This window comes from Giraffa tippelskirchi, chromosome 7 (assembly GCF_054371585.1).
Source record: "Giraffa tippelskirchi isolate mGirTip1 chromosome 7, T2T-mGirTip1v1.2.pri, whole genome shotgun sequence".
Lineage (NCBI taxonomy): Eukaryota > Metazoa > Chordata > Mammalia > Artiodactyla > Giraffidae > Giraffa > Giraffa tippelskirchi.
In genome coordinates this window covers 155,840,644-155,860,065 of record NC_137281.1, presented here as the reverse complement: position 1 = coordinate 155,860,065, position 19,422 = coordinate 155,840,644, and the positions used below count along the sequence as shown (strand labels likewise).

At 36.7% G+C, this 19,422-nt stretch overlaps 1 long non-coding RNA gene across 15 annotated transcripts in view; it reads left to right on the top strand.

Moving 5' to 3' along the window:
• Nucleotides 1-19,422, top strand: part of LOC145512171 (uncharacterized) — a 104,675-nt gene that overhangs the window by 37,179 nt on the left and 48,074 nt on the right. For 3 of the 15 annotated variants that reach the window (XR_014058348.1, XR_014058346.1, XR_014058354.1), the window contains 3 exons: nt 7,025-7,112; nt 7,627-7,760; nt 15,675-16,173. The exons of 4 other annotated variants lie outside the window; for them this stretch is intronic. This is a non-coding gene — a long non-coding RNA (uncharacterized LOC145512171). Of the gene's footprint in view, nt 1-7,024; nt 7,113-7,626; nt 7,761-15,674; nt 16,174-19,422 lie in introns of those variants that run through there. 8 more of the 15 variants (XR_014058351.1, XR_014058359.1, XR_014058364.1 and 5 more) reach the window with 3 other exon arrangements.

The window sequence follows — 19,422 nt, the reverse complement described above, 5'->3', positions numbered from 1 at the left end:
CGGGCTATAGTCCATGGCGTTGCAAAGAGTCAGACACAACTGAGGAAATAAGCACACACACGCGTATATAATTTACTTTTTTCAATAAAACCCTGCTTAGAGTATAAAGTAAACTTCCAGTGAGTTAAGAAATACCCAAACTGAAACTCAGAGAGTTGCAGCAATTGGTTTGGGGAACAAAGCTAATGATGCTGGAGGCATTTAAAATCCAGAGTCTTGCACTTCTTGGAGAGTAATACTTTCTTCTCTAGCTTTAAAGTGAAACAAGCACTTCATTTTGGGTGAATAGCTCTACAGCGTGCAGGCCTTCAAGGAAAATATAATTTTTGAAATTATTTTAAAAGGCAATTGCTGAGCCTGCTGAAAGGTATATTTTCACAGATGTTTTTATATGTATACAAGAAAAAAAAAAAACTGAGATGCAAAGTGAAGATCTAAGGACCTGATGCTAATCAAAATCACAGTGTCTGTGGCAACACTTGTTACCTTTCCTCTCCATCCTTGAGTTACATACTGCTGATCAAATTAAGTGAAGATACATTGAATATTCTTAAGAGAGGGAACAAACATACTTTTAGGATTTTATAAAACACATATTCTTTTGTCTCCATTTGAAACCTATCCATGGTTATCCATCAAAGCTGTTGCTCTGCTCACCCTTGACCCCTTACAGGGTCTGACATCCCCACCACCCACACCCACACCCACACACCTTCCAAACTCTGCTTCCATTTTATTTTCCCCTTTGCAACTCTATTGCTTTAAATATATGCTTTTCTTTTCCTTCTTTCTTTGTTTTTTTTTTTTTTTACTTTTCCCAGCTTCCTTCAAGAGACAACAGGTTTGATCCCTGGTTTGGGAAGATTCCCTGGAGAAGGACACGGCAACCCACTCCAGTATTTTTGCCTGAAGAATCCTATGGACAGAGGAGCCTGGTGGGCTACAGTTCATAGGTTGCCCAGAGTTGGACATGGCTGAAGCTACTTAGCACACAGCGTGCAGCTTCCTTCATGCCACTCCCTAAACATGGGAAGAACTCTATCTTTACCGTTCTTTTTCCCTCTTTCTTAGCAAAAAGAAAAATTAATAACAAAACAAACACATAAGATGTAAGCATGTCATATTTTAAGCAGAAGTCCAAAGTCAAGTTCACTGACCATTCTGCTCACCTGATTTAATTATGGTTAGCATCTTATCATTTTTATCTGTGACTCTGACTGTGGGTTTTTGGAAATCAAGAGCTTGGTGGATCCTGAAGTTTTTAAATGTCTATTTTTTGTGTGATATCTTACAGTTACATTTTATGATTAAAAAAAAAAGAAAGAAAAGAAAAACATGCTTTCAATTGGTAAAGCATCTCCTTTCTCTTTCTTCTTTCTTCCAAGTACACGTGGAAGTTTCTATTATCACCAACATCTGGTCTTTGAGACCAAAATTTCGAACTACAAACTTGCTTAAAAAAATCCATGTGCACAAAAACACAGCTGTCTGTAGGTTTCTTTTGATCCCACTGCAAAAGAAGCTACACGTCATTTTCTTGATTTGAAGCTTTTCGGAGAGAGGGAACTACCCGATCCGAGATTTCTCACCCTCATCCTTTTCATCTCTGTCCCTGGGGCATAGTGTGTGTGGGAATCGTGGGCAAAAAGACACTCTTTCATGCATCGATGATTATGTCACATTTTGGTGGAAAAATAATTTGGACAAACTAAGGCCTCAATTCACTTTTGGGGGCATCTTTTGAAAGACATCAAACACAGAGACTGTTTCAAATTTGCTTTTCCAAGGGGGCTATTTTTATAAGGGAGGTAAGCATTATTTGAACTTATGTGATCATACTAATTCCAGAGGCATTTGAGGTGGTGGACAAAGGGACTGTATTTTCAAACTCATCAAATTGTACTCAAGATAAACCTACAAAATTCTTTCAAGTCTTTCATGAAATCAGCGTCAATGCCATATGCCCTTCCCACTTCATTTATGCACAATAAAACAAAAATATATTTACCACCAAACCTCACATAGAGGAAATTATACAAAAAAGTGCATCTCGAAACTGTTGATCCCAGTATAGTGATTCAGTTCAGTTCAGTCACTCAGTCGTGTCCGATTCTTTGCGACCCCCTGAACCGCAGCATAATGATAGAATGCAAAAATGCCAGTAGTGTCCACCCTTTGCTTAAATGATAATATCAATTTTTCACATGCATTTTCCCTAGAGATACAAAATAGCAGCAAACAGGTATTCGTTTTCAAAATTGGCTATAATTTTTTTTCAACTTTATTGAGGTATAACTGACAGATAAGATGTTGTGATTGTTCACTGTAGACAGCATGATGATTTGACATATGTATACACTGTAAAAGAATTTCCATCATCCAGTTAGCTAGTGCATTCATTGCTTCTCATGTTTACCTGTTTTGAGGGTGAGAGCACTTAAGTTCTGCTTTCTTAGCAAATATTAGTTTATTAATACAGTACTATAAACTATAGTCACCATGCTATGCATTTGATTCTCAGAACTTATTCATCTTATAGTTTAAGGTTTGTACCACTTTTACTAACCTCTCCCTGTTTCCCACATGGCCCAATCCCTGGCAAATATCCTTCCACTTTCTGTTCCTACAAGTTTGACATTTTTAAAAGATTCTCATATTATTGTTGTAAGAAAAGATGCTTGATATAATTTCAGTCTTTCTAATTAAGACTTGATTTATGGCATAACATATAATTTTCCTAGAGAATATTTCATTTGTGCTTGAGAAGAATGTGTCTTCTGCTACTATTGGATGGAATGTTTGGATATGTTTATTAGGTTTATCTGATCTAACCTATAGTTTAAGCACAATGTTTCCTTGCATTTTTTTTTGTTTTGGATGATCTCTCCATTGTTGAAACTAGAGTGTTGAGTTCCCCTGTTTTTATTGTATTGCCAATCTATCTCCTTTGACCTTTTAGTATTTAGTTTAGTTATTTAGGTACTCAAATGCTGGAAGCATAAATATTTGCAATTGTTATATCCTCTTGATTAATTGACCCATAATCATTGTTTTATCTCTTGTTACTGTTTTTGGCATAAAGCAATTTTCATCTGAAGTGAATATATCCACCTTGCTTTCTTTTGCTTTCCATTTGAAGGGAATATCTTTCTTCATTCCTTTACTTTCAGTCTCTGTGTGTCCCTAAAACTAAAATGTAGAACTTTTGGAAATTCTGAAAGAGATGGGAATCCCAGACCACCTAACCTGTCTCTTGAGAAACCTGTATGCAGGTCAGGAAGCAACAGTTACCACTGGACATGGAACAACGGACTGGTTCCAAATAGGAAAAGGAGTACATCAAGGCTGTATATTGTCACCCTGCTTATTTAATTTATATGCAGAGTACATCATGAGAAACGTTGGGCTGGAAGAAGCACAAGCTGGAATCAAGATTGCCAGGAGAAATATCAATAACCTCAGATATGCAGGGAGAAGGCAATGGCACCCCACTCCAGTACTCTTGCCTGGAAAATCCCATGGATGGAGGAGACTGGTAGGCTGCAGTCCATGGGGTCGCTAGGAGTCAGACACGACTGAGCGACTTCACTTTCACATTTCACTTTCATGCATTGGAGAAGGAAATGGCAACCCACTCCAGTATTCTTGCCTGGAGAATCCCAGGGACAGGGAAGCCTCGTGGGCTTCCATCTATGGGGTCACACAGAGTCAGATACGACTGAAGCGACGCAGCAGCAGCAGATATGCAGATGACACCACCCTTATGGCAGAAAGTGAAGAACTAAAGAGCCTCTTAATGAAAGTGAAAGAGGAGAGTGAAAAAGTTGGCTTAAAGCTCACCATTCAGAAAACTAAGATCATGGCATCTGGTCCCATCACTTCATGGCAAATAGATGGGGAAACAGTGGAAACAGTGGCTGACTTTATTTTTCTGGGTTCCAAAATCACTGCAGATGGTGATTGCAGCCATGAAATTCAGATACTTGCTCCTTGGAAGAAAAGTTATAGCCAACCTAGACAGCTTGTTAAAAAGCAGACACATTACTTTGTTAACAAAGGTCCATCTTGTCAAACCTATGGCTTTTCCAGTAGTCATATATGAATGTGAGAGTTTGACTATAAAGAAAGCAGACTGCCAAAGAATTGATCCTTTTGAACTGTGGTGTTGGAGAAGATTCTTGAGAGTCCCTTGGGCTGCAAGGAGATCCAACCTGTCCATCCTAAAGGCAATCAGTCGTGAATATTCATTGGAAGGACTGATGCTGAAGCTGAAACTCTAATACTTTGGCCACCTGATGTGAAGAACTGACTCATTGGAAAAGACCATGATGCTGGGGAAGATTGAAGGTGGGAGGAGAAGGGGATCACAGAGGATGAGATGGTTGGATGGCATCCTTGGCTCAATGGATATGAGTTTGAGTCAAGTCTGGGAGGTGGTGATGGACAGGGAGGCCTGGCATGCCACAGTCCATGGGGTCACTAAGAGTCGGACACGACTGAGCTACTGAACTGAACTGAACTGAACTGAAAACTGAAATGAGTCTCTTGTATGCAACACACAGCTTATTGGTTTGTATTTCTTTATGAATTTATTTATTTACTTAATCCATGAAGGCGCTCTATATTTTTGATTGCAGAATTTTGTTTATTTACATTTACTTGCTGATAGATAAGTACAGATATATACTTACTGTTGCCATTTGTTAATTATGTGCTGGTTACTTTACAGTTATTTTTCCCTTTGTCTGTTCTTGCTCTCTTCTCTTGTGATTTGATGATCCTCTGCAGTGCTGAGCTCTCATTCCTTTCTCTATACCTTCCACATAGCTACTATAGCTGTTTTTTTTTCCTTTGTGGTTACCATGACACATGAAAGATCAAATTCATGTAACAATGCATTTTGAGCTAGCAATTTAACTTTGAAAGCATATATTTTGACACTCCCTCCCAAACATGTTATGATTTTGATGATGCAATTTACATCTTTATATATTGTGTATGTATTAAAAATTATTTCAGTCATAGTTATGTTTAATACTTTTGTCTTGAGTTGTGATTTATGCATCATCATTACAATATTGGAGTACTCTGAATTTGACTATATAATTATCTACACCAGTGACTTTTATACTTTTGTAAGTTTCCCTGTCATTAATTACTGTCTTTTAATTGCATCTTAAATTTCTTTAAATATTCCCTATAATAAAGCTGGTCTGATTGTAATGATATCCTTCAGCTTGGTTTTTCTGAAAACTCCTTCAGTACTGAAGGTCAGCTTTGTCAGATAGAACATTTTGGGTTGGTGGTTTGTTGTTGTTGCTGTATTTTTTTTCTTTCTGTCAGCACTTTGAATATATCATCCCACTCCCTTCTGGCTTGCAAGGTTTCTGCTGAAAAATCCACTTATAGTGTTATGGAAGTTCTCTTGTGTATAACAAATTGCTTTTCTCATGCTACTTTAGGATCCTCTATTTGTCTTTAATTTTTGACAATTTAATATGTCTTGGCATGAGCCTCTTTGGAGTCATCTTATTTGGTACATTTTGGGCTTCACAGATGGAGGTCTGTTTCTTTCCCCAGGTTAGGGAAGCTTTTGCCTGTTATTTCTTAAGATAATCTTCCTGCCCTTTTTACTCTGTCTTTTCTTTCTGGAACTCCTATAATATGTATATTCAGTGCTTGATGATGTACTAGAAATTCCTTAAGCTATCTTTACTTTCTTTCCTTCTTTTTGTTCCTCTGATAGGGTTAATTCCACTGCCCTCTCTGAGTTTGCTGATCCTTTCTTCTGCTTGATCTAGACCAATGTTAAGTTATCTACTGATTTTTTTTTTAGCTGAATTATTATACTGTCCAGTTCTATGATTTCTGGTTTGTTTTTTTTTTTTAAACAGCTTTTATACTTTTGTTGAAAATTTCAGTTTGTTCAAATATCGCTCTTCTGACTTTGGTGAACATCTTTAATAATTACTTTCAGCTCCCTCAGGTAAATTATCTGCTTCCGTTTTCTTAAGATTTGTTTCTGGAGATTTATCTTATATTGAGTTTTGAATATTTTCCCTGTTTCTTTTTTTTTACCTGATGCTCTGTGTCACTTTCTGCACATTAAATAGTCACCTCTTCTGCTGTTACCAGACTGGTTTCATGGAGATTCTCCAGGCAAGAATACTGGAGAGGGTTGCCATGTCCTTCTCCAGGGATCTTCCCAAACCAGGGATTGAATCCAGGTCTCCTGCATTGCAGGCAGATTCTTTACCATTTGAGCCACCTGGGAAGCCCCTAGAATTGTGAGTTTGCTATGAATACCACGATTGCAGGTCTCAGCTAACAAAATCATATTGTGCCCTAGCTTTCTTCTCATTGTATTGCCTCACCTTTAACAGAAACAGTCTTTAAGCCAAAAAGTCCTTAATTTATTATGCTTTATTCATTTTTCCATCCCCAACCACTAATTCTGCCAGCGTGTAGAAGAGAATATGTTCTTAATACATATTGGATGGATGTATGGATGGATAGACTGATGGAAAAATAAGCAAATCAACATATTCTACTAAGAAATCCACATACTCTCTGATCTCATCTCCCCACTCCCTGCCTCAGCTTTAGTAGGGAGTGGTTAGGAAAGGGGTTTAAAGAAAGAGAGCGCCTTTATGTAACAGGAGGGCAAAATCAACCACAACAACATTTGGGTTTCTGTGAAATCAATTCCGTATAAATCATCTGACTACCAATATGCAGTTCCTCCGAATTGCTAAGTACCACCCACTCTACAGATTTAGAACAGTTTTCCTATACATGATATCGGCATATGCAAATTAAAATATCAATGACTAAAGTGACATATGGCTTAATCTTTGCTTTAAATGAAAGCTTATCAGGCATGAAAATCTTTAGTTGGAGATAGAATGCATCCCGACAGCCTGAACTTTAGTGTTTTTTTTTTTCTTCTAACAGCAGTTATTGGTTTATCATTAGTTTAATCAGAGACAGAATAAAATGTGTTTATTTTGCACCCTGATCACAGCCGACTTGCTAAAACTAGAAGAGCATATTGGAAACATAATATGCAGTGACATTCTGACTGGCGCTTAATTCTGTCCACCTGTTACCAGGTAAGTGCATCCAGGCGGCTTCTTGAGCTATTTGAAAAGTGCTCTCAGGTACAGAGAAGATAAAAGGAGCTTTTAAAATATACATATGTTAGAAATCCATTCCTTCTCTCTCTGTTGACCTTTTTCTATTGCTTCTTTTACAATGGCAACCCCTCTTTTCTAACTTCTTTTTATCCATGTTCTCAAAACCTTATTTCAAGAGGTGAATAAAAGAAGTCATTTTCGGTTTTTCTTGTTTGCATTCTTTTTTCTTAAGGCTACATTTTATGCCAACCTCTTCTTCAAGCATTTTCATCAACATCATCATTACTATCATTTCTGCAGTTAAAGTTTGCTGGAACTATGAAATATGGAAAAAAGCACATGGCTCAACATTTTTTGCATGCGTGTGTGCTAAGTCGCTTCAGTCATGTCGGATTCTTTGTGACCCTATGAACTGTAGTCCGTCAGGCTCCTCTGTCCATGGGCTTTTCTAGGCAAGAATACTGAAGTGGGTTGCCATTTCCTTCTCCAGGGACCTTCCTCATCCAGATATCGAACCTGTGTCTCCTGCATCTCCTGCATTAGAAGGGGGATTCTTTACTGCTGAACCATCTGCGAATCCTCAACTTACAGGATTTATTATTCTCTAATTATTGAGTAATACAGGTAAAAGGAGTAAATATAAGTTAATAGGCTATAGAGAACTTTACCTGAATGTACTATTTGCCTCTGACCTTCTGACATGTCATTTTGAGAGTCTTGAATAGTTCACAGCTTTTAATTAGGTATAAAATGCATTGATGGGCTCACCAGGTGGCACTAGTGGGAAAGAGCACACCTACCAACGGAGGGGAGGAGGCGTAAGGGAGGTGGGTTTGATTCCTGGGTGGGGAAGATCCCCTGGGGGAGGAAATGGCAACCCAAACCCACACCAATATTCTTTCATGGAGTATCCAATGGACAGAGGAGCCTGGCAGGCTGCTGTCCATAGTGCCACAAAGAATCAGGCATGACTGAAGTGAATGAATGAAATGCATGCAAAATGCATTAATAGGGAGAATTGTAGTTAGCGCTCTGCCACCGCTAGTTGTAGAGAATAGTACTTATTTAAGCATAATTCTGAAAGAGATGGGAATATCAGACCACCTGACCTGCCTCTTGAGAAACCTGTATGCAGGTCAGGAAGCAACAGTTCGAACTGGACATGGAGCAACAGACTGGTTCTAAACAGGAAAAGGAGTACATCAAGGCTGTATATTGTCACCCTGCTTATTTAACTTATATGCAGAGTACATCATGAGAAACGCTGGGCTGGAGGAAGCACAAGCTGGAATCAAGATGCCGAGAAAAATATCAATAACCTCAGATATGCAGATTACACCACCCTTATGGCAGAAAGTGAAGAAGAGCTAAAGAACCTCTTGAAGAAAGTGAAAGAGGAGAGTGAAAAAGTTGGCTTAAAGCTCACCATTCAGAAAACTAAGATCATGGCATCTGGTTCCATTACTTCATGGCAAATAGATGGGGAAACAGTGGCTGACTCTATTTTTCTGGGCTCCAAAATCACTGCAGATGATGACTGCAACCATGAAATTCAAAGACACTTACTCCTTGGAAGGAAAGTTATGACCAACCTAGAAAGCATATTAAAATCAGAGATATTACTTTGTCAACAAAGGTCTGTCTAGTCAAGGCTATGGTTTTTCCAGTGGTCATGAATGGATATGAGAGTTGGACTGTGAAGAAAGCTGAGCGCCGAAGAATTGATGCTTTTGAACTGTGGTGTTGGAGAAGACCCTTGAGAGTCCCTTGGACTGCAAGGAGATCCAACCAGTCCATCCTAAAGGAGATCAGTCCTGGGTGTTCATTGGAAGGACTGATGCTGAAGCTGAAACTCCAATACTTTGGCCACCTGATGCGAAGAACTGACTCATTTGAAAAGACCCTGATGCCAGGAGAGATTAGGGGCAGGAGGAGAAGGGAACGACAGAGGATGAGATGGTTAGATGGGATCACCAACTCAATGGACATGAATTTGGGTAAACTCTGGGAGTTGGTGATGGACAGGGAGGTCTGGCGTGCTGCGGTTCATGGGGTCGCAAAGAGTCGGACACGACTCAGTGACTGAACTGAACTGAACTGAACTGAACCATAATAGTAATGTATCTTTTGCTATATGAGAAGAAAATTGTCCTGCCTTACCAAATATACTTGGTTGAATTAGTCATGGAGTTTGATTTATTATTTTTTATAATCAGCATTTTTGCCCTATAAACAATAAAGCTCCCTCAAAGCTTAAGCTATGCAATTCTTGAGTTAACAGAGAAGTAGGGTAAACACTCTAACCCATGTAAAAGAGCACATCTGAGGATATGTGATGAACCAAAGAATTTGCAGGTTATAGATTTAGCTAATGATTTATAAATTGAACTTAGTTTATAATAATCAATTTAGAACCAAAGAAAATATGATCTTGTTTATAATATTTTGTGTTCACTCTTTATGTTATCATAGATCTTGAGTTGAGTAACTTGATACAGTTTATCTGCTGCTTTGCATATAATTGTTTTAAATATCATACTTAAATTTAGACATTCGGTTCAGCTAATGGGCCATTTTGAAAAAAAAGGATAAGAAATTAAATATTTTAATAGGTATGTCTTTATTTTTTAAACAGAAAGGTACAATATGCTCATGCATCTATTTTCCAAAGTAAAATGTCCCAAACAGAAATTTTCAATGTTCCCACAATATCAACCATCAAAGACAGTCAATATTAGAAATTCATCTAGTTCTCTTTGAGTATTTTCTCTTGTTGTTAGTCACTAAGTCCTGTCTGACTCTTTGTGGCCCCATGGACTGTAGCACGCAAGGCTTCCCTGTCCTTCACTATCTCCCAGAATTTGCTCAAACTTATGTCCAGAGACTCAATGATGCCATCCAACCATCTCATCCTCTCTTGTCTCCTTCTCCTCCTTCCCTCAATTTTCTCATCTTTTCCAGTGAGTCAGCTCTTTGCATTGGGTATCTAAAGTATTGGAGCTTCAGCCTCAGCATCAGTCTTTCCAATGAATATTCAGAGTTGATTTCCTTAAGGATTGGAGTATTTTCTAAAGAGGTTCAATTTTTGTTTTGTTTTGTTTTTACAATTTTGAGGTTTCCTTTAATTGAAATATAGTTGACATACAATGTTATGTTAGCTTCAGATGTTGGACATTTACTAGGATTTGCAAGGATTGGACATTTGAAGGATTGGACATTGCTAAGACATTGTTGGATACTTGCTAGGACATTTGCAAGGGTTGGACATTTGCATACATTATGAAATGATCAACATGATAAGTTTAGTAACTATCTGTCCCCATACAAAATTATTGCAATATTATTGACTATATTCTTTATCTTGTATATTATATCCCTGCAGCTTGTTTCATAACTGGAGGTTTGAACCTCGTCCTTGTCTTCACCTATTTCACTGGACCCTACCCCCATCCCCTCTGGTGACCACCATTTTTTCCTCTGTATCCATGAGTCTGCTTTCATTTTATCTTGTTTTTTCATTTTATCTTGTTTGTTCATTTTGTTTTTTGAGTTCCATGTGTAAGTGAGATCCTATAATATTTCTTGTTCTCTGTCTGGCTTACTTCACTTAATATAAAACTCTCTACATCCATCAATATTGTCAAGACAATATTTTTAAAGCAATTTTTATTCTACATTTTCCAGTGATGACTTTATTACAAACTTTTTTTCATGAAAGATTTTATAAATTCTTTTTATTTGCTGCATTTTATTTCATTATGTGGATGTACTCTAATTTGTTGTAATTTTATTTTAAATTAAATATTTGGGTTATACTTTTATCATTAAAATAGTTTTGAATCAAATATGATATATATATATATAATTTGTGTATATATATCTATATTTTGGATATTTATTTTCTTAAGAAAGTTTTCTACAAGGAAATTAATTTGGTGAAAAGTATATACTTTGTAGTTTATGTGGGTATATGCTTATAAACTATTTTCCAGAAGAATTTTACCGTTTTATGCTTCAGTTCAGTTCAGTTAAGTGCAGTCACTCAGTCGTGTCCGACTCTTTGCGATCCCATGAATTGCAGCACGTCAGGCCTCCCTGTCTGCCACCAACTCCCAGAGTTTACCTAAACTCAGTCCATCGAGTCGGTGATGCCATTCAGCCATCTCATCCTCTGTCGCCCCCTTCTCCTCCTGCCCCCAATCCTTCCCAGCATCAGGGTCTTTTCCAATGAGTCAACTCTCCGCATGAGGTGGCCAAAATATTGGAGTTTCAGCTTCAAAATCAGTCCTTCCAATGAACACCCAGGACTGATCTCCTTTAGGATAGATTGTTGGATCTCCTTGCTGTCTCAGGAGTCTTCTCCAACACCACAGTTCAAAAGCATTAGTTCTTCAGTGCTCAGCTTTCTTCACAGTCCAACTCTCACCTCCATACATGACTACTGGAAAAATCATAGCCTTGACTAGATGGACCTTTGTTGGCAAAGTAATGTCTCTGCTTTTGAATATGCTATCTAGGTTGGTCATAACTCTCCTTCCAAGGAGTAAGCATCTTTTAATCTCATGGCTGCAATCACCATCTGCAGTGATTTTGGAGCCCCAAAAAAGTAAAATCAGCCACTGTTGCCACTGTTTCCCCATCTATTTCCATGAAGTGATGGGACCGGATGCCATGATCTTAGTTTTCTGAATGTTGAGCATTAAGCCAACTTTTTCACTCTCCTCTTTCACTTTCATCAAGAGGCTCTATAGTTCTTCTTCACTTTCTGCCATAAGGATGGTGTAATCCGCGTATCAGAGGTTATTGATATTTCTCCTGGCAATCTTGATTCCAGCTTGTGCTTCTTCCAGCCCATCTCTTCTCATGATGCACTCTGCATATAAATTAAATAACCAGGGTGACAATATACATGTTCGTGGCATTGTACAGGAGACAGGGATCAAGACAATCCCCATGGAAAAGAAATGCAAAAAAGCAAAATGGCTGTCTGAGGAGGTCTTACAAATAGCTGTGAAAAGAAGAGAAGCGAAAAGCAAAGGAGAAAAGGAAAGATATTCCCATATGAATGCAGAGTTCCAAAGAATAACAAGGAGAGATAAGAAAGCCTTCCTCAGTGATCAATGCAAAGAAATAGAGGAAAACAACAAAATGGGAAAGACTAGAGATCTCTTCAAGAAAATTAGAGATACCAAGGGAACATTTCATGCAAAGATGGGCTCAGTAAAGGACAGAAATTGTATGGACCTAACAGAAGCAGAAGATATTAAGAAGAGGTGGCAAGAATACACAGAAGAACTATACAAAAAAGATCTTCATGACCCAGATAACCACGATGGTGTGATCAGTCACCTAGAGCCAGACTTCCTTGAATGTGAAGTCAAATGGGCCTTAGGAAGAATTACTACGAACAAAACTAGTGGAGGTGATGGAGTTCCAGTTGAGCTATTTCAAATCCTGAAAGATGATGCCATGAAAATGCTGCACTCAATATGCCAGCAAATTTGGAAAACTCAGCAGTGGCCACAGGACTGGAAAAGGTCAGTTTTCATTCCAGTCCCAAAGAAAGGCAATGCCAAAGAATGCTCAAACTACTGCACAATTTCACTCATCTCACACGCTAGCAAAATAATGCTCAAAATTCCCCAAGCCAGGCTTTAGCAATACGTGAACCATGAACTTCCAGATGTTCAAGCTGGTTTTAGAAAAGGCAGAGAAACCAGAGGTCAAACTACCAATCTCCACTGGATCATCAAAAAATCAAGAGAGTTCCAGAAAAACATCTATTTCTGCTTTATTGATTATGCCAAAGCCTTTGACCCTGTGGATCACAATAAACTGTGGAAAATTCTGAAAGAGATTGGAATACCAGACCATCTGACCTGTCTCTTGAGAAATCTGTATGCAGGTCAGGAAGCAACAGTTAGAACTGGATGTGAAACAACAGACTGGTTCCAAATAGGAAAAGAAGTACATCAAGGCTGTATATTTTATGCTTAGTACAGTGATTTAATGAAAGTAATTGCTTTTATAACCTCAGTTAATAGTGGGTACCATTATTAGTTTTTTGGCAAAGCATAATATTCATTTTAGGTTAATTTACATGTATTTGAGTGCTGGGAGAAATATCAATAACCTCAGATACACAGATGATATCACCCTTATGGCAGAAAGTGAAGAGGAACTAAAGAGCTTCTTGATGAAAGTGAAAGAGGAGAGTGAAAAAGCTGGCTTAAAACTTGATATTCCAAAAATAAAGATCATGGCATCCGGTCCCATCAGTTCATGGCAAATAAATGGGTAAACATTGGAAACAGTGACAGACTTTATTTTCCTGGCTCTAAAATCACTGCAGATGGTGACTGCAGCCATGAAATTAAAAGATACTTGCTCCTTGGAAGAAAAGCTATGACAAACCTAGACAATATATTAAAAAGCAGAGACATTTCTTTGCCGACAAAGGTCCATGTAGTAAAAACCATGGCTTTTCCAGTAGTCATGTATGGATGTAAGAATTGGACTATAAAGAAAGCTGAGTGCTGAAGAATTGATGCCTTTGAATTGTGGTGTTGGAGAAGATTCTTTAGAGTCTTGGACTGCAAGGAGATCCAACCAGTTCATCCTAAAGGAAATCAGTCCTGAATATTCATTGGAAGGACTGATGCTGAAGCTGAATCTCCAATATTTTGGCCACCTGAGGTGAAGAACTGACTTATTGGAAAAGCCCCTGACGCTGGGAAAGATTGAAGGTGGGAGGAGAAGAGGACAACAAAGGAAGAGATGGTTGTATGGCATCACCAATTCAATGGATATGAGGTTGAGTAAGTTCTGGGACTTGGTGATGGACAAGGAATCCTGGTGTGCTGCAGTCCATGGGGTCGCAAAGAGTCAGACATGACTGAGTGACTGAACTGAACTGATTTGATTTAACTTGGAACATATTTGCCTGTACTTTTGGTCCATTTTGTTTCCTTGGTGTCTGTTGGTCAGTGCATGTTTTTACTTTGGGCATGCATTTAATATTCTCAACACATGCAATTGAAGACGACATAATTGAAGAGATTTTTAACACTGTAAAATAATACAGTGCAAAAAGGGCATTTATTTGCTGAAATTTTATTTTGAAAAATCCTGTCGAATGATTATGTTTTTAAGTTTTTTTTTATTTTAAACATATGTTTAAAACTTAAATGATAACTATTGAGTTAGTATTGTTCAGTTTCTTAATACTTTCCCCTGTCAGTGTATATATGAGTGGCTGAAGAAATTGATCCATCTGTCAGGCCTCTTTAACCAAAGTGGAGGCTAATGCAATTTTGCATCACAGACCAGTGGACACCAAAAATAATAGATTTATTTTCCCTTTAACCTAAGTCAGAATCATCCCCCAATTCATAAAGGTAAAAGGCTAATGTTTTCTCAATTACTGTGTCATAGGATGTCCTGATTTACTGTCTATTAAGATTTGAACATTTTCAGTTAAACTAACACACATGACATTTAGTTATGAGAGCTCTTTACTTTCTTTCCTTTACTGAAAGTAGCTCTGTTTATCCTCCAATGAGGTCAGGACCTCAAAATAAGGAAAGAAATTTCTTTTCTGATTAGAATTTCTCCTTTACTCACAAGTGATCCAAATGGACTATAGAGGAATTAGTCTAGGAAAGGCACAATTAATTTGCTCAGTTTTTTTAAGGATGGATATGTAATGGACAAATTTTAGACCAATAAAATAATGTAAATATTTCACACAAATTCTATACAATTTCTTTTAAGAAGAATCTCTTCAAATCTTGGCTACTTAGATCTTTAACTCATTGCAAAACAAGTTACACAACTTAATGAACAGTAGCTACATGTCCAACCAATAGAAAGATTAATTCCACTCTGAGTTCTGAGTCATTTTATTTCTTATTATTCTCAGAATTATTATAATTAAAAGGTGGATTTTGATATTTAGTATCTACTTAATAGTGTTTCTGGGAGTATTAAATAAGCAACTAGGTTTCAGGCAGTGACTAGTACATAGTGAGTGTATAATAGGTAAATATTAGCTATGATATTATTGATAATATTTATGCTTAAGCAAAGAGATGTCTCTAAAATTTCATATATATCAAACACTTATAATAGCTAATGCAATTTACTTATCATTTGTTTCTCTACAAAATATGACAATAATACAGAAAATGATTGCCTGCTTAAGAGTCTTGGTACTTTCTTTCCTTTTTAATAAAGTTTTAATTTATGCAATGTTTCAAACAGCAAAGAATTGAGTTTAAGATCCAAAATGCAAGTATCTGTGCAATTTATCTACCAAGATTCTCAACTCTTTTTCCTTACAGTTGTTAACAGCACAGTTCACAGCTAAATAATCAAAATCTCTGCCAATGTAATCCCTTGACCACTCTATGTGTGAGGCTTAATCTAATTGATACCAAATATGCTAGGTTACTTAATGTCAACGTGACACCACCTCCACTCCTTGAAAGGATGGAAGCTATTTCCCAGAGTTACCTTTTTTTTTTTCTTTTTTTTCAGAGTCACCTTTCTTGTGCAGTTCTGACTTGAAAATTCCCAGAGAGGAGTTCACACTAAACTTAGAAAGTAGAAGTGAACCAGAGCCATTCTTTTCCAGAAGTGATCACAGCCAGACTTGTAGGTAGACCAAAAATCACTGAGGTTTCCAGCAAGCTCTTGAGATCTAACATTTGTGTGCTTCCACTTGAGACTCTAAATGTCAATTTGGGAGATCACTGATGGCAGTTTTACCATGACTTTCACTGGCAGTTTCCCAGATGTCTATTCCTCAGCTGTTCCAATAATCATGCAAGCACTGATTAATGTCAACATTTTTATATTTGGCATACAATGAGTGGCTTCTGTTCCCCTTATCACACCCTTGTGTAGATAAAACAGACAAATTCTAAGCATTGCCTTAAAATATTTTTGAGTGAGATCCATCTGTATTTCCAAATCAGTAGGAGTAATTTTACATATTTGACAGTACAATAAATAAAGCCATGAACATTCTGTTGAATTATCATTTGGTTAACTACCCTATCTTCTAACACAATATGCATAGAGGGTCTAGATTGAATGTACTATCTTAAAGTGATTTTATTTTTCTTTTTAATTATATTTTTTTTAATCTGCATGTAGGCAAAAAAAAAACCCAGACCCATGAGATCTTCCTCCATCCCAGGATAATTTTATGGGCTGTGTACTGGGTTGAGTAATGTCCTCTCCAAAATTATTGTCCACCTGGAACTTTGGAATATGGTTTTATTTGGAAATAGATCCTTTGCAGATGTAATTAATTAAGAAAGCATGATACTGGTTTCGGGTGGGCACTAAATTCAATCATGACATTCAAGTAGAGGACAGATCATATATATATATATATATATATATATGGAATTAGACCAAATAAAGATGGAAGCAGAGAGTGTATTGAGTCAAATGTTAGCCAAGAAAAGTGAAGAATTTCCGAGAGCCACCAAAAGCCAAGAAGAAGAGAAGGATTCTTCCTTAGAGCCTTTAGAGGGAACATAGCTCTGCCAACATCTCGATTTCAGATTTTAAGACCCTAAAACTGAGAAAACAAATTGCTGTTATTTTAAGCCACTCATTTTTTTTTGATTTGTTACAGCCATTTTAGGAAACAAATGCAGGCCACTGATAATAAACTCTCAAGAGATATTATGCGCTAATATTTTAAATGTTTTTGGAAAAAATGGAAATAAAAATATATCATTTTTTCTCCAAATTAATGAATAAAGTTAGTGATTTCTAATTTTTCTATAAAATAGCAAAATCATTTGCCAGAAAAAAGTAACATTGGTATTTATACTCCTTTATATTTTAAACTGGGCTTCCCAGGTGGCTCAGTTGTAAGGAATCTGCCTGACAATGCATGGGACGATGGTTTGATCCTTGCCTCTGGAAGATCCCCTGGAGAAGGGAATGGCAACCCACTCCAGTATTCTTGCCTGGGAATCCCATGGACAGAGGAGTCTGCCAAGCTCTTCCCTGCACAGAATGAGTCGGACATGACTTAGTGACTAAACAACAAACAATATTTTAAACTACATAAATTATAAAGATAGTTGGATGAGGAAGAAAATTAGAAGCCATGAAAAATTAATGATAAAATTATGAATTTGATAAATCTGGCCACCTCATATTAGAGTAGAAGAGATGCATTATTTGAAAAGGTAGATTTGGTGACAAATGAATTATTAGTTGTGAATAAGAATTTAGAATTCTCTTTACATCATATACCAAATAAATTTCTCAGGGAATAGATTTAAATGTAAAAAATTGAACCACAGAAGAGCTAGGAGAAATTGTAGTAACATTTGTTTGTTTATTTAGAGATCTAGAAAGTCATTTTGTGTCTGACAGCAAAATCATTGAAAGATGTATCTGTGTAATATATTATTACAAATTTATTTGACCAAAAAAAGAAAGAAAGAATCACCATTAACATCCTTAACACCATTAACAATTAAGAAAGTACAGAGCTAATTATAAATTATGGGGAAATGATAACATATATGATGAAAAATGATAAATATTCTTTTTATATGAAGAGATGTTTCAAATTTGTAAGTTTAAGCCATATTAGGTATTACAGAGAAAATGATAACTAATGATATTATAGTCTTAGCACTGCACACACAGTAACTGCACAGTCTCTCTCTCTCTCAGTCACTCAGTCGGGTCAGGCTCTTTGTGACCCCATGGACTGTAGTCTGCCAGACACTTCTGTCCATGGGGATTCTCCAGGCAAAAATACTGGAGTGGATTGCCATGCCTTCTTCCAGGAGATTTAACAACCCAGGGATTGAACCCAGCTCTCCTGCGCTGCAGGCAGATTCTTTACTGTCTGAGTCATCAAGGAAGCCCAACTGCTCAGTACATGTAAGCAAATATTATTTTGTTAGAATCAGTATAAATAAAAGATAAACAATCTGCTAGAAAAAATGAGCACTTGGCATCTGCAGAAAAACATTGAAAAAGTTCAGTGGATCGATAAATATGAAGACACTTAAATCATATCAACAATCCTTTAAATATAATTTATAAAAAGGTAACATTTCACTTGGAATATTGGCAAGATTTTTAAAAAAGAATAATAATAGCAATTGCTAGGTAGGATGTAGGAAAATACACCGACATATGCGGGTGGCAAAATTCTAAACATGAAAAAAAATTCTGGCGGGCAATTTTGACCACATCTAACTATCATTTAAAATGTCTTAAGACATGCACAATATTTATGTCAATAAACATTAATCTGAATAAACTTTTTTGCCATAGCAGCTAAGATTTTAATTACCTAATAAATGCATGTTCATAGTGACAAAATAGGAAAAGGGTAAACATAGAAAATAAAGCAATCGTAATAATACTACAAAATATATGCCCATGAATTTCAATCTTTCTAGACATTTTTCTGGGGCTTCCCTCATAGCTCAGTTGGTAAAGAATCTGCCTGCAATGCAGGAGACCCTGGTTCGATTCCTGGGTCAGGAAGATCCCCTGGAGAAGGGATAGGCTACCCACTCCAGTATTCTGGCCTGGAGAATTCCATGCACTGTATAGTCCATGGGATCACAGAGTCAGACACAACTGAGTGACTTTCACTTTCACTTAGACATTTTTCTAGACATTTGTATATATATACATATATATACATACATATATATGTATATATATACTTGTACCTAACTTCACCTTTAAGTAAAAAATGAGCTTACTATACACATGATTCTTAAGTTTGCTTTGCAATTTTGAAATGATTCTGAGGCAAAATATCCCAGTTTATGAAGATATTATTTTTACTCAAAGCTTAATTTTCAAATCTTAAAGTAGACATTAAGAATGAGTGTGTTGACTCAACTTGACTTTTGATAGGTTTTTTTCTAAAAAACATTTGTGCAGAATGCAAATGTGTTTCTTTCAAAACTAGAACCACTCTGAATGGCTATAAATTAAGATTTGAATAAGAACAATACCTTTACATAATGGGATATTTTCCTCTTAGAATGATTTAGAAATTACAAAGCAAACTTAAGAATCACGTGTACAGTAAGTTCTTTTCTCTTTTTCTTGCGCATGTCATAATACATTTTAAATAATAGTTACAAAACACATATAACATAATTCTAAGATGTAAAAACAAAACAAACTGGAAGGCAAAAACTAAAATATTGTCTGTAGTGAATGGATTTATAGTTTATCCTACTTTCTTTTTCCTTTTTATTTTAACATTTTAATAAAG